Source organism: Geotrypetes seraphini, chromosome 17 (assembly GCF_902459505.1).
Source record: "Geotrypetes seraphini chromosome 17, aGeoSer1.1, whole genome shotgun sequence".
Taxonomy (NCBI): Eukaryota; Metazoa; Chordata; class Amphibia; order Gymnophiona; family Dermophiidae; genus Geotrypetes; species Geotrypetes seraphini.
In genome coordinates, this window is record NC_047100.1 from 12,343,099 (window position 1) to 12,356,946 (window position 13,848).

General features: G+C 44.2%; 1 long non-coding RNA gene across 3 annotated transcripts in view; it reads left to right on the forward strand.

The window, feature by feature from the left end:
* Window positions 1-13,848, forward strand: part of LOC117351239 — a 166,840-nt gene that overhangs the window by 136,300 nt on the left and 16,692 nt on the right. For 2 of the 3 annotated variants that reach the window (XR_004537361.1, XR_004537360.1), the window contains exon 2: window positions 1,567-1,686. The exons of the other annotated variant lie outside the window; for it this stretch is intronic. This is a non-coding gene — a long non-coding RNA (uncharacterized LOC117351239). The remainder of the gene's footprint in view (window positions 1-1,566; window positions 1,687-13,848) is intronic. 3 annotated transcript variants of the gene reach the window in all.

Below are 13,848 nucleotides of genomic sequence, written 5' to 3' on the forward strand. Positions count from 1 at the left end.
CTTTAAGGAGAGAGGGAAGAATCAGAGTATGAATGGCCACAACCACTGACCCTCAAGCTCTGCTCTGAAGAATGCTGGTGTAGAAGGACTGAGGTTGAAATAGACACTAGAAAATGACAGTCTCTGGTATCCAGAGCAGATATTGTGATGTCATAATGCCTCATTCCACCAGTGCCTAAGAGCCAATCACATCAGTGATGTCACAATGGCTTCATTATTCTTGGCTCCCATAAGAATCAGAGTAGGAATGGCCACAACCACTGACCCGCAAGCTTTGCTTTGAAGAATGCTGGTGTAGAAGGACTGAGGTTGAAATAGACACTAGAAAATGACATGGGATTATTTCCCCCGGTTATCCGCAGGGACGGGGTCGGTGATGGTTGAAAAAAGAAAAATTCTATGTGAACTTATAGGATGGAAATTAAACTGACAGTGAAGAACTGTATGAAAAATACATATGGAATGTAGTTAGAGAGGGTAGGTTACAATCTATTTATGGTATTTGTTTAATTGGAAGGTGTATATCTGGCACCCTTTATGCTGTATATCTGGCACATCTCATCATCTACCCTTTATAATTTATGCTGAGCCCTCCCAAAATCCCCCAAAATCTACTATACCCGCTTGCCTATCAACTCAGTAGCCCTTATGGCTGCAGGTGGCACCTATATGGGCTCATATTTAACTCCATAAATGTAGTGGTTAGAGTGGCTTATGGGCTTGGGTCCTCCTCTCTATGGCTCACTAGCCCATTCACCAGGAAGACACCTGTGTGATGCACTACTAGGATTTCCCATACCAAGTGCTGCTGTTCTAGAGACAGTAATGTACTCTTTCATTCAGAATTTGGGGGGCTGGGAGGAGGTCAGTGAGACTTGGGGCAATAAGGACGTTCAAGTGCCAACTTTAGGTGGGTTTTTTTTAAGATGTTTTAGTTTTTTGATTATGCTCCTAATATTCTCCATGTATATATATATGGGAGTCTGCAGCTACTAAGGAAATGATAGAATTTGAAAGAAACCACAAGAACAAGGGGTCACTCGATGAAATTGAAGGGGGACAGGTTTAAAACAAACGCAAGGAAGTACTTTTTCACACAGAGGGTGGTGGACACATGGAACACCCTTCCGGAGGCCGTGATAAGAAATAGCACAGTACAGGGTTTCAAGGATGACCTGGATAGGTTCCTGGAAGACAAAGGGATGGAGGGGTACAGATAAGAGCAGTGGAAGGTTTAGAGATAACTGTAGAGGTAGGCAATAAAATTAGTCAGGGACCGCTGACCAGGCAATATGCCTGATGGGCCGCCGCGTGAGCGGACCACTGGGCTGGATGGACCTCTGGTCTGCCCCGGCGGAGGCGACTACTTATGTACTTATGTACTTATGATAGCTCTGTTCTCATAGCCACAGATTAACCATAAAATTTTGTTTTTGGTAGCCAGTAGAGATGTGCGTCTATAATTTTCTGCTGTGCTGCAGTCAGGTTTTTCCTTGGGCATCATATTCATTATTGCTGAATTTCTGTGCCATGGCATATAGCCATTTATTTTTTTTTTTTCCCCAGGAGTGCCTGGGACAATAAGAGGGATGCTTCATCTTTGCATGATCTATAAAACTCACCGGGAAAGCTTTTCAAGCTGGCAATGATGAAATCACTTTCCTTGACTTCCTCAGTAGATTTAAAGTAAGTTGAAGTTCTACTGCAGTGCTAATCTATCATTGTGGTTCTGACAAAACATACTGAACAAAAGGAAAGGATGGGAAAAGAAATACAAGTTGTCGATAGTAAATAAGACACGTATGGGGGAAAAAACAATAGGAGGGGAGAGAGCAATATGCTTCAAAAAAGTTGTGAAATAGGATTCATTTGAGGCTCAATGTTAACCGCTCTGAGCTCTTTGGGGACAGCGAGCTTGAAAACGAATTAAATAAATAAATATGTCAGGTATGAAAGAAACCTTTTTTTTTTTTTTTTTTTGAAGCGTATCTCATGGGAGATGAAAGAAAAGCTGCTTTTTGCTGTTACTTTCCCATGCATGAGAGTTAGAATAAGATCTTTGTGCTCAGACCAGATAAGCCTTTGTCGTCTCGGTTTACACCAACTTTTAACAGCTGTATTTTATCCCACAGTGCTTAATTCCTATGGTAGTAAAGCCCAGGTGATGACAACTCTAAGATGTGCAAGGAAAAAAAAAAAAAAGCAAAGTTAGAGCCTATAAGTTTCTCTAGGACAATATAACAAGGCAGCCAACAACTTCTGCTCTGAACTGCTTCATTATGTTGTATATTCCTCTTTGAGCCAGTTAAAACATCTCTTGGCATCTGCCAAATGTTATCATATTTTATCTAGAACAGAGGTGGATATGTGAAGCTTTGCTCTAGTGCTGATCTAATGGCCATTCTGTTCATTTAAGTGAAAAGTGGACTTTGCAAATATTTCCTTCTCCATCTCCAGAAAATATTCATTGATGATTTCCTTAGCAACAGCAGCAGATGAATCCAGAGACCAGTGGGATAGCACACATCTACCAGCAGGTGGAGATAGAGAAACTGATTAACAGGTGGTCCTATTGGCTGGCACGCCTCCTGCATCTTCAGTATGCTCTATCTCCCAGAAGGTGATGGTTGCTATTCAACTAGCTCCTGGATTCTGGCTGTGTCTGGGCAATTATTTTCTCCTGTTGAGGTTTCTCTTCAGTGAGATAGGGGTGTCCGGCTGAATGGTGCCAGCTTTAGGGGTTACACCTGGGCCCCCCACCCCCATGTCCCTGCCTCACCCTCCTTCCAATGATAGAGGGTCTGACTGGGTCTCGATTTTTCTTCTTTCCCTTCACTTTACAAAAGAAAAAGAGACCACAGTGACTATTAAACATTTCTGCCCTCGTAGTGCTGAGCAACCAACATCTGCCGGCACTATCAACAAAGTTGTAAGTATATATTTTATTTGAACTTCTTTTCTGGTTTCTGGTTGTGGTGGAGCTGTGAGTTCGGTGTGAGTCTACAGAAGGATGGATGAGATTAAACGCAACTGCAAGGGAGGCAACATAGTTATAAGAACATAAGTACTGCCATCTCCAGATCAGACCTTCGGTCCATCAAGTCCGGTGATCCGCACACGTGGAGGCCCAGCCAGGTGTACACCTGGCGTAATTTTAGTCACTCATATCTCTTTATGCCTCTCATAAGGAGATGTGCATCTAGTTTGCTTTTAAATCGTAGAATGGTGGATTCCGCAATAACCTCCTCTGGGAGGGCATTCCAGGTGTCCACCACTCGTTGCATGAAGCAGAACTTCCTGATATTTGTCCTGTACTTGTCCCACCTTAGCTTCAGTCCATGTCTCTTGTCCGTGTCACATTGGACATTGCAAATAATTTTTTTCCTGCTCTATTTTGTCGATTCCTTTCAGTATTTTGAAAGTCTCGATCATATCCCCTCGCAGACTCCTTTTTATCATGGGTGACATCAATTATCCGGGGATAGACTGGAACCTAGGCACCTCCGGCTGCGGTACGGAGCCCAAGTTCCTGGATGCTGTAGGCAATTGCTTCCTGGAACAACTTGTCAAGGAAAATATGAGAGGAAACGCAATTCTGGACTTAATTCTAAATGGACTACGAGGACCGGCGCAAGGCATAGAAGTAGAGGGGACGCTGGGAACCAGTGATCACAATATGATCCGCTTCGACCTGGACACAGGGGTGAAACATTGATCCAGAATGAAGGTCATAGTGCTGAACTTCCGAAAAAGGAATTACGAAGGGATGAGACTCATGGTGTGGAAGAAGATTAAGAAGAGGATAAGCACTGAAAGACACTAGAAAAAGCATGGTGCCTTTTTAAAGACAGTCACCGAGGCAAAATCTATATATACTGCGTATCAACAAGGGATCCAAGAGAAAAAAGAAAAGGAATCGGCGAGGCTCACTGTAGCAGTGAAGAAAGCGATCAGAGACAAGAAGGAATGGAAAAGATTGAAAACGGATGAAAATTGGAAAAGCACAAACAGCATCAAAGCAGGTGCCATAAGGCGGTAAGAGGGGCCAAAAGAGACTATGAGGAAAAAATAGCCAAGGAGGCGAAAAACTTCAAGCCGTTCTTTCGATATATTAAGGGGAAATGACCCGCGAAAGAAGCGGTGGGGCCGTTGGATGACCATGGAATAAAGGGAGTGCCATCGCCGACAAACTGAACACATTTTTTGCGTCTGTGTTTACCGAAGAGGATATACACAACATACTGGAAGCTGACAGGCTATACGCGGGAAACGAAGATGGGAAACTGACAGGATTGATGGTCAGTCTAGAAGAGGTATGCGGGCAGATTGATAGGCTTAAAAAGGATAAATCCCCAGGACCGGATGGCATCCATCCAAGAGTAATCAAGAAACTGAAAGGGGCTATAGCTGAACTGCTTCAACGAATAGCCAATCTGTCGATCAAATCAGGAAGGATTCCGGAAGACTGGAAGGTGGCGAATGTTACTCTGATCTTCAAGAAAGGTTCGAGGGGTGATCCCGGAAACTACAGACTGGTGAGTCTGACCTCAGTACCGGGAAAGATAGTAGAGGCGCTGATAAAGGACCGCATCATTGAGCACCTTGACGGACACAATCTGATGAGGAACAGCCAGCATGGCTTCTGCAAAGGAAGACCTTGCTTGACGAACTTGCTGCACTTCTTCGAGGGAGTAAACAGGCAGATAGACAAGGCGACCTGGTTGACATTGTATATCTAGATTTTCAGAAGGCGTTTGACAAGGTTCTGCTTGAATGACTACTTTGAAAAATTGCGAGCCATGGAATCGAGGGTGAAATACTCACGTGGATTAAAAACTGTTGGCGGATAGGAAACAGAGAGTGGGAGTAAATGGACAAATCTTCAAATTTCCATAGAGCTCTTTTCTCCTGTACTAATTATTGGAATATCGGGGGATGTTGTTCATGTAGGAGAGGAATGTGTTTCTTCCCAGGGACTGGGGTGACAGGTTACAGTCTCAGGTTTGCCTTCTTCTTCAGTCACTAAGAACAAGAGTATGGGATTCTGTACAGGTTCTAGGATCTATGGTGGTGACTCCACTGGGAGCTTCGGCTCACTTTCACGTGAGAACACTACAGCAGTCACTTTTGTTCCAGTGGTTCCCGGTTTCTCAAGATTCCAATTGTAGTATCTAGTAGGCTCCTCAAACATCGCTCAATATAATTTGGTGGCTCAGCGAAATTAATCTTTTCAAAGGCATACCCTGGTCTTTGCTGGAATGGCTCATAATCACCAAACATCCCAGGCTGTTGTGTTTGGGGTGTCATTGCCTTCAATCCTCAGCACAAGGAGTCTGGTATTAAGAGGAGACTCAGTACTCGTTCATTCTTCTGGACTGAAGCATGGCCAGGGTACCGTTTCAGGAGTATCAGACCATTCTTCTGGAATGATGATAAAGGTCTTTTAGGACAGTGTTATGACGGTGGTATTTCTCTACAGCCAGGAAAGTACGTGATGTACTCAGTTGGCGAGTAAAATAATGGTTCTACTTCAATGGGTGGAATCTCATCTTCCTCTTCTGTCAATGCATCATTTTACAGGACAGGAAAAGGGTTTAGATCAGTGGTCTCAAACTCAAACCCTTTGCAGGGCCACATTTTGGATTTGTAGGTTCTTGGAGGGCATCAGAAAAAAAATAGTTAATGTCTTATTAAAGAAATGACAATTTTGCATGAGGTAAAACTCTTTATAGTTTATAAATCTTTCCTTTTGGCTAAGTCTTAATAATTATATTTTAATTTATAGCTAAAGAAACATATGATCAAGAAACTGTTTTATTTTACTTTTGTGATTATGATAAACATAACGAGGGCCTCAAAATAGTACCGGGTGGGCTGCATGTGGCCCCTGGGCCACGAGTTTGAGACCACTGGTTTAGATAGACTTTCTCACCACAAAATCTGAACAAGGACCGTCTGTTATATGTTAAAATGCACAGCACTGCGTACGCCTTTCAGCGCTTTAGAAATAATAAATAGTAATAGTAGTAAAATCTTCTACATCCTGGAAATTGAGAATTATTCACTCAGGCGTTCCAGCTCTTTGTATAAAGGTGAGATCTCCTAGAACTAGATCTCGTCACGAAATTCAAAGCTTCCTAGCTTCTTCAGCAGACACAGGGAGTGGCAATCAGAGAGGGTAACAGCGTTGCTTCTTTCTCGCCTATGGTTTCTCTTTTTTAAGTGTTTTCCCCTGACTGATGATTGGATGGATTTGCCATCTCAAGCTCGCTTTCAGGGCACAGTAATCGGAGAATCTCCGGAATGGCTGCGCTGTCCTTGCTATGTGGATCTGATGAGTCTTTCGACGGCCGAACTGTTGAGATTCCTGGTATCTCTGGATTTACTCACCTAGGGTCCGATCAACATGGATATTCGTCCTACTTTGGTATTATGGCCTAGCTTTTGAAAAGTCATGGCTGACATGTAAGGGTTGTGCGAAGCAGGTTATTTCTTCTCTTCTCTAGGCGATACAGACGTCTTCACCTGTGGTTTATGCTACCGTTTGGAGGCTTTTCCTTTTTTGGGTACTTCTCAACATTGGTACCCTTCTAGACTAATATGTTTTATATTCTTTCTTTTTTGGCACAAGCGTATTGCCAAGGGCTTAGAACATAAGAACATAAGAAACGCCTTCGCTGGATCAGACCCTAGGTCCATCTATTCCGGCGACCCGCACACGCGGAGGCCAAGCCAGGTGCTCCCAGATGGAGACCCTGGTCACCCGTATCCATCGATGTGTTTTGCAAGGAGGTATACATCCAACTTATACTTGAAACCCAGAATGGTAGTCTCCGTCACCACCTCCTCCGGGAGAGCATTCCAAGCGTCCACCACCCGCTGTGTGAAACAGAACTTCCTGACATTTGTCCTGAGCCTGCTGCCCCTCAGCTTTAGTCCATGACCTCTTGTCCGTTTCACTTTTGACAATGTGAACAACGATGATTCTTGCTCTATTTTGTTGAATCCTTTTTAGCGTTCAATTTCCTTCAGCTTCAAGTGGCAATCTTAGCTTGTTTCAAGGGCTAGGTATCTTGCTCTTCACTTATTTCTCAGCTTCATGTAGTTCAGTTCCCAAAAGGAGTACAGTATATTTGTACACCTCTTAAGAAGCCCTGTTCAGAGTACAGTCTTAAGGTAACTTCATCGCAGTTTACAAAAGGCTCCGTTTCGACCTTGTCTTTTGAGACTCTAAAAGGCTGCGAAGTTGGACACGGTGTTTTTTTGTGGCCATGGCTTCAGCTCGGCGGTGTTCTGAGTTGCAGGCCTTGTGCGGCAGGGATTCTAATTTACAAATTCTGGGGTGTCAGTTTGGAAAGTACCACAATTTCTTTCTAAAGGTGATATCATCCTTTCTTTTATGCTGCTCTCCCTTTTCTTTCCTTCTTCCTGGGAGGAGGAATGGGGAGGCGCGCTTTTCTTCTTAAAAGTGCAAAGCATTCTCCGCTTTTGGTGTACAATCTAATCTAATGCTTAGTTTTGTATACCGAGACTTCAATTCAGGAAAGCTCGACTCAGTTTACAATGATGAAGTTAAGCCAATAAGGGCATATAGAGAATTATCAAGAAAGATTAGTTTCCAAAATGTTTGGTAAACAGAACGGTTTTCAGAGACTTGCGAAAAAAGGGAAAGGAACCAGAACTTCTTAAGCGAAGTGGAAGGTCGTTCTAAAGTCATAGAAACATAGAAAAAAGCGACAGGAAAGGGCTATAGCCCACCAAGTCTGCCCATTCCAAATATCCCCTCCCCTGAATTCACTCCCTAAAAGATCTCACGTGAGTATCCCATTTTCTCTTAAAATCCGTCATGCTGCTGGCCTTTATCACCTGGAGTGGGAGTCTGTTCCAATGATCCACCACTCTTTCGGTGAAGAAGTACTTCCTGGAGTCGCCATGAAACTTCCCTCCCCTGATTTTCAGCGGATGCCCTCTTGTGGTCGAGGGTCCCATGAGCCAGAAGATATCATCTTCTGACTCAACACGTCCCGTGATGTACTTATACGTTTCAATCATGTCTCCCCGTTCTCTTCTTTCCTCGAGTGAGTACAGCTGCAATTTCTTTAGTCTTTCTTCATACGTGAGATCCTTGAGCCCCAAGACCATCTTGGTGGCCGTTCGCTGAACCGACTCGATCCTCAGCACATCCTTTCGATAGTGTGGTCTCCAAAACTGAACACAGTACTCTAAGTGAGGCCTCACCATGGATCTGTACAGCGGCATCATGACTTCAGGTCTCCTGCTGACAAAACCTCTGCGAATACACCCCATCATTTGTCTTGCCTTGGAGGAAGCCTTCTCCACTTGATTGGCGACCTTCATGTCCTCACTAATGATCACCCCTAGATCGCGTTCCGCCGAGGTCTTAACCAAGGTCTCACCATTTAGTACATAAGTTCTATGTGGGTTTCTCTTACCCAGGTGCATTATCTTGCATTTTTTGGCATTGAAGCCTAGCTGCCAAGTAGTTGACCATTGCTCCAGCAGCAGTAGGTCGTGTGTCATATTATCAGGTAATAAGCTTTTGCCTACTATGTTGCAAAGTTTGGCGTCGTCGGCGAACAGTGATACAGTCGAGTAAACTTAAAAGACACATGCATCCTAACTTAGGCCAGGGTTTTCTTCGTCTCGTACCTGTGCCTAAGTTAGGCGTCTTAACAGTGCCTAATTCACAAAGAGACACCTAACTTGAAAACACACCCGTGATCTGCCCTTAACCATGCCTACTGTTAGGTAGGCGCTTTGGACTAGGCGCCTACTTTTTATAGCATTGTGTTTTTTGAGTTAGGCACCTAATTTTCAATTAAGCCCAACTAAAGCCAATTAGGAAGTGTTACGTGCCAATTATAGGTGCCAATTAAGGCTATTAATTAAGTAAGGCACCTATATTGGCTGGGTATACAGATGTAGGCAGACTGTGTAGAATTTGCAGCTAGCTCCTTGTTTGAGATTAGAGAATGACACGGTGACAAAATTCATCACCGTCCCCGTCCCCGCGGATAACTGCGGGAAATAATCCCATGTCATTTTCTAGTGTCTTATTTCAACCTCAGTCCTTCTACACCAGCATTCTTCAGAGCAAAGCTTGAGGGTCAGTGGTTGTGGCCATTCATACTCTGATTCTTATGTGAGCCAAGGATAATGAAGCCATTGTGACATCAATGATGTGATTGGTTCTTAGGCACTGGTGGAATGAGGCATTATGACATCACAATATCTGCTCTGGATACCAGAGACTGTCATTCTTTAGTGTCTATCTCGACCTCAGTCCTTCTACACCAGCATTCTTCAAAGCAAAGCTTGCGGGTCAGTGGTTGTGCCCAATTATACTCTGATTCTTCCCTCTCTCCTTAAAGAATGACATGAAGATGGTTTCCCGCAGTTATCCGCGGGGACGGGAACGGTGATGGATTTTGTCACCGTGTCATTCTCTATTTGAGATGTCAATCCATATCGGGTAACAACGAGGAGTGTAAACGTGTTTTTTCATCTTCATTGAAACAGTATTTACTGCCGGCTGGCAGATTGCTGGACACCTTGGTGTGTTTGAACGTTGTCCTTCATGGCGCAGTAATTTTCTTAAAACACAAGATAAAACACAATTTATTATTTATATAGAGAAGCATAGTCAGAGCCAACGTTAGTAGCTATGGTTTTGGAGTGGGAGACATGAGAGCTCCCTGGGACACTGTAAATAGTGACACCCCTTCAAAGCCATTGACTTGTCCTGAGGTCGCATTGCCCTATTTGATTACAGAGGAAAGACATGATTAACCCTTCAGTGAAACCTAGGCAGCCAAGCATATTGGGTCCCCAGCTAATAATGTAATATACTTTTAAAGCCCCATGAACATGTGAACTCCAGTAGGCCAGCCTCTAAACCATCCAAATGTAGAATAACTGTCTGACTGGGGGTTAAGAAAAACATTCTCTACCTCTTTCCTCCCAAGCTTCCCAGTTGCTGATGCTATGTGGGGCAAAAAATTGGATCATCGCTCCAGTGGTTCATCCCCTGTTACTGACCACTGCCTCTCCACTCCCTTTCTGATAGGTCATATCTCCAGTGGCTTATCCCATGCCACTGCCCATGAGCTTATCTTTCCCTCCCCTGTCCTCTCCACCCTGATCCCTTTCAGAAATAGTCAACAAAAGCTACAGCACTTTGTTCAATACAATACAATGTAGAGAATGACACGGTGGCGGTTTACCCGCGGCCACCGCATTTAAGCCGCGGGTCACCGCCGAAAACGGGAAGAAAACTAGCAGTCGCTGCGGCGACGGGGACAAGGCCATTCACCGCCCGCGGAAACGGTGAATAGATTTGTCCCCGCAGGCCAATGTCCCCCCTTCTAAGAACCGCTATTTACCCGTGTTTCACCGTGTTCGTGAACGGGTGTTAGATTTCTCCGCCGAGTACACATTTTCCCCAGAGACGCCAAGTCCCGACACATTCGGTTGCCCTCACGCTCCGAGCACCCCCCCCCCAAGGACCCGGGACTCCCTTTCCCTTTCTTTCTCTCGCTCTTCCTCCCCCCCCCCCATAGCACCACATCCCCCCCTCCATCTCAACCCCCACCAGCCCTACCTCCGAACTTGTTTTCGAGATCGCCGGCAGCAAACAGCAATTTATACAGGTACCTGCGACGGCCCCGGAGCTTTCCCTCTGCCGCGCCCGCCCTCCCGGAAACAGGAAGTTCCGTCAGAGGGGGGGGGAGGGCGGGAGGCGAAGCTGCGTCAGAGGAGGGCGGGACGTCGGTGCGGGACGTCTTCGAGGTTGGGTTTTAGGCGAGGTGTAGGAGTTGTCGGTGACAGCGAAGAGTACGAAGGTAGGATGTGGGGAGTTTGATAACGAGGGAGAGATACCGGGCTGCAAACGGGGGGCAGGGAGAGACATGGTGGACCGAGTAGCATGGAATGAGGGAGGGAGAGATGCTAGACCTAGGGGGAGGGAGGATCTGGATTGAAGAGGGGTGATTAGTATGGAAACGTGTAGAGGCTGGGGATTAAGAGGGTGAGAGAAAGTTAATTTCCGGACTGTCCAGCGCCGTAGTTCATACTAGGCCTTGCTCCTGTTCAAATAAAGAATGTAAACTTGAGAAGCGTCTCCTGTCTATTCAGATGCACCCAAGTTTACGTGCGCATGCATGAATGCATTTGCCCATATATCACTGTATGGTTCCCACACTTATTGTGGCTAAATCTGTACGTGCAAGACTTTTCTATGTCCCGTAGCTTTATTTTACGGTTTGGGGGTTGGTTTGTTTTTGCAATTTAGAATACACAATTATTTGTTTTTGTATAGTTTTTAAGTAATATTAAACAAAGTTTTAAAGTTTTACAGAATGTTTCCTTTAAACGTAAATAAAGAAAATTATATAAAATCGTACCCGTTTGAGGCTTTTATGTATGCGACGGTGACGGTGACGGGGCGGTGAATGGGGTTGCAGTGGCGGTGACGGGGCGGTGAATGGGATGGCAGTGGCGGTGACGGGGCGGTGAATGGAATGGCGGTGACGGGGCGGTGCAGAGGATGGTGAGACGGTGACGGGGCGGTGACGGGGACCAATTTTTTCACCGTGTCATTCTCTAATACAATGGTGTCTTTATATACCACAATTTGCTGCAAAGAATCAATGTGGTTTACAGTAAGATTTAGATCATGTTCTTGAGCTACATTATTAGAAGGAGCGTTGGTTTAGAAGGAAGGGGTGAGGGTGGGAATGTGACTATAGTGAAAAGAGGTGTGTCTGTACCTGCTTCTGCTTCCTCTGCTGTCTCTTCTTTGCAGGCAGGGTTGAGGGGTCTCATGATATTACAGGTCCACATATGGTTTGGGCTGCACAGTAAATGTGGCCAAGGTGGAGACATTAGATAAGAAGTTCTGCTTGCTAGCTGACCCTGCTGCCTAGAGGGCATTGCACAGGGGTGGAGAAAATAGATAAGACGGCTGTAGGCAATGGTGAGTCTGACCTGCCACCACTCTTTTTTTTTCTGCCAGCATCTGACTTACCATGACAAAAATCTTCCCTGCAACCTACATGTTTGGGTATTAGTAACATGCCTGGTTTATCTATGACTTAATCCTGCCCTGCAAAGAAGTTGTACACCCCTAAAGTCAGCCCTGACTTAGGGCATCCAGCCTCTCACATGCAGAGATACCAAGTTATCTAGTTCCAGGCTGGAAACTTTTTTGGCTAGTCCTGCTTTTGAACTTACATCCCAAATGAGTGTGGGATGTGTAGTGCCTGATCCTGCCCATTGAAATCGGTACTGCGTCCCATAATGCACCAGGACTGTCCCAAGCCTGGAATCGGCTAACTTGGCATCTCTCGACATGTAGAACAGGAACCTGTATCTTTGCATTCATATATGGATATTCTCTGTGTCTGCATGTTGACTGACCATCTAGGACTCATGCACATACTTTTATATATTGAGCATAAAAATATCAAGTCAGCACCAAAAGTGGCCGAAATACTGAGCAGTTGACATCATCATTCTTTGAAGCTACGTTACCTTAGTATGTAATGCTCAGCATAAGCTGTAAATAGGCATCATCCTTCTGGATCCTATGATGCATAAGATTTTCCAGCGTAGGCTTGCCCATGGGATATGATGATATCATCTGTGGACAGGTGAAGAACAAATTTACAGCAATAAATCAAAACACGATTCATAAAAGCAGTCACTCATAAAACTAAAAACTTAAAACTGTAGCAATATATTCCATATAAAATCTATATAACCATGCATAAATTTCTAATCTTTATACTGTCATTTTTCAAATATATAATTAAATATATATATATATATATATTTTATATATTAACGCCGGCTTTTATCAAGCAGGAGTAGGGAGTTTTACTGCAGGCCAGTTGGATAAATGCTCTGATGCTCATTCACCGCCCTCCTTTACAAAGCCATGCTAGTATTTCTAACGCTAGCCAAAGGGGTAACAGCTCGAACGCTCATAGGAATTCTATGAGCGTCTGAGCTGATACAGTGGCGGCCAATGCTAAAAACGATAGCAAGGCTTTGTGAAGGAGGGGATCAATTTCCATAAGCGTCGGACCATGTGACTTGCCGACCTGTGGTAAAACTCTCTACCGCTGCTTGATAAAAGGAGCCCTAAATATTTTAAAATTAATTTTATATTATATTCTATATCTCAGTTTATAAATGTAGTCATTACTCTCAGCATTCTTTCTACTCCTCATTAAGAAATATTTTTCATCCTGATGACATATGAATAAATCAACAAGGTAATGAAAAAGTTGAGCTCATTTCAGTATTCATCAACCATTCAAGTAAGCTAATTGTTGCCTGTGGTGACATACCAAAATCATAAATTCATTATCATTCTTGCTCAGCTTCATATCATAGAAACTGTCAAATGAAATGGCACTTTTAAAATTAATGAAAAAAAAAATGATGAGGGTCGTTTTACAAAGCAATGATAGAAAGTGACTGTAGAGCACCCTTATAAGGGTCTTTCCCACATGCTAAGGTCACTTTTACTGCAGTTAAAAAATGGATGATTTTCCACTTTCCAAATTAATGGCCACATGCTAATGTTGCCATTAGCATGCAGCCATTACCAAAAATTAGGTCATTAGCACTTATCGACACATACCTTATACGAAGTGGTAATCATGCAGTAATCCTATGCTAAGCAGTAGAGAATGACACGGTGACAAAATTCATCACCGTTCCCGTCCCCGCGGATAATCGCGGGAAACCATCTTCATGTCATTCTTTAAGGAGAGAGGGAAGAATCAGAGTATGAATGGCCACAACCACTGACCCTCAAGC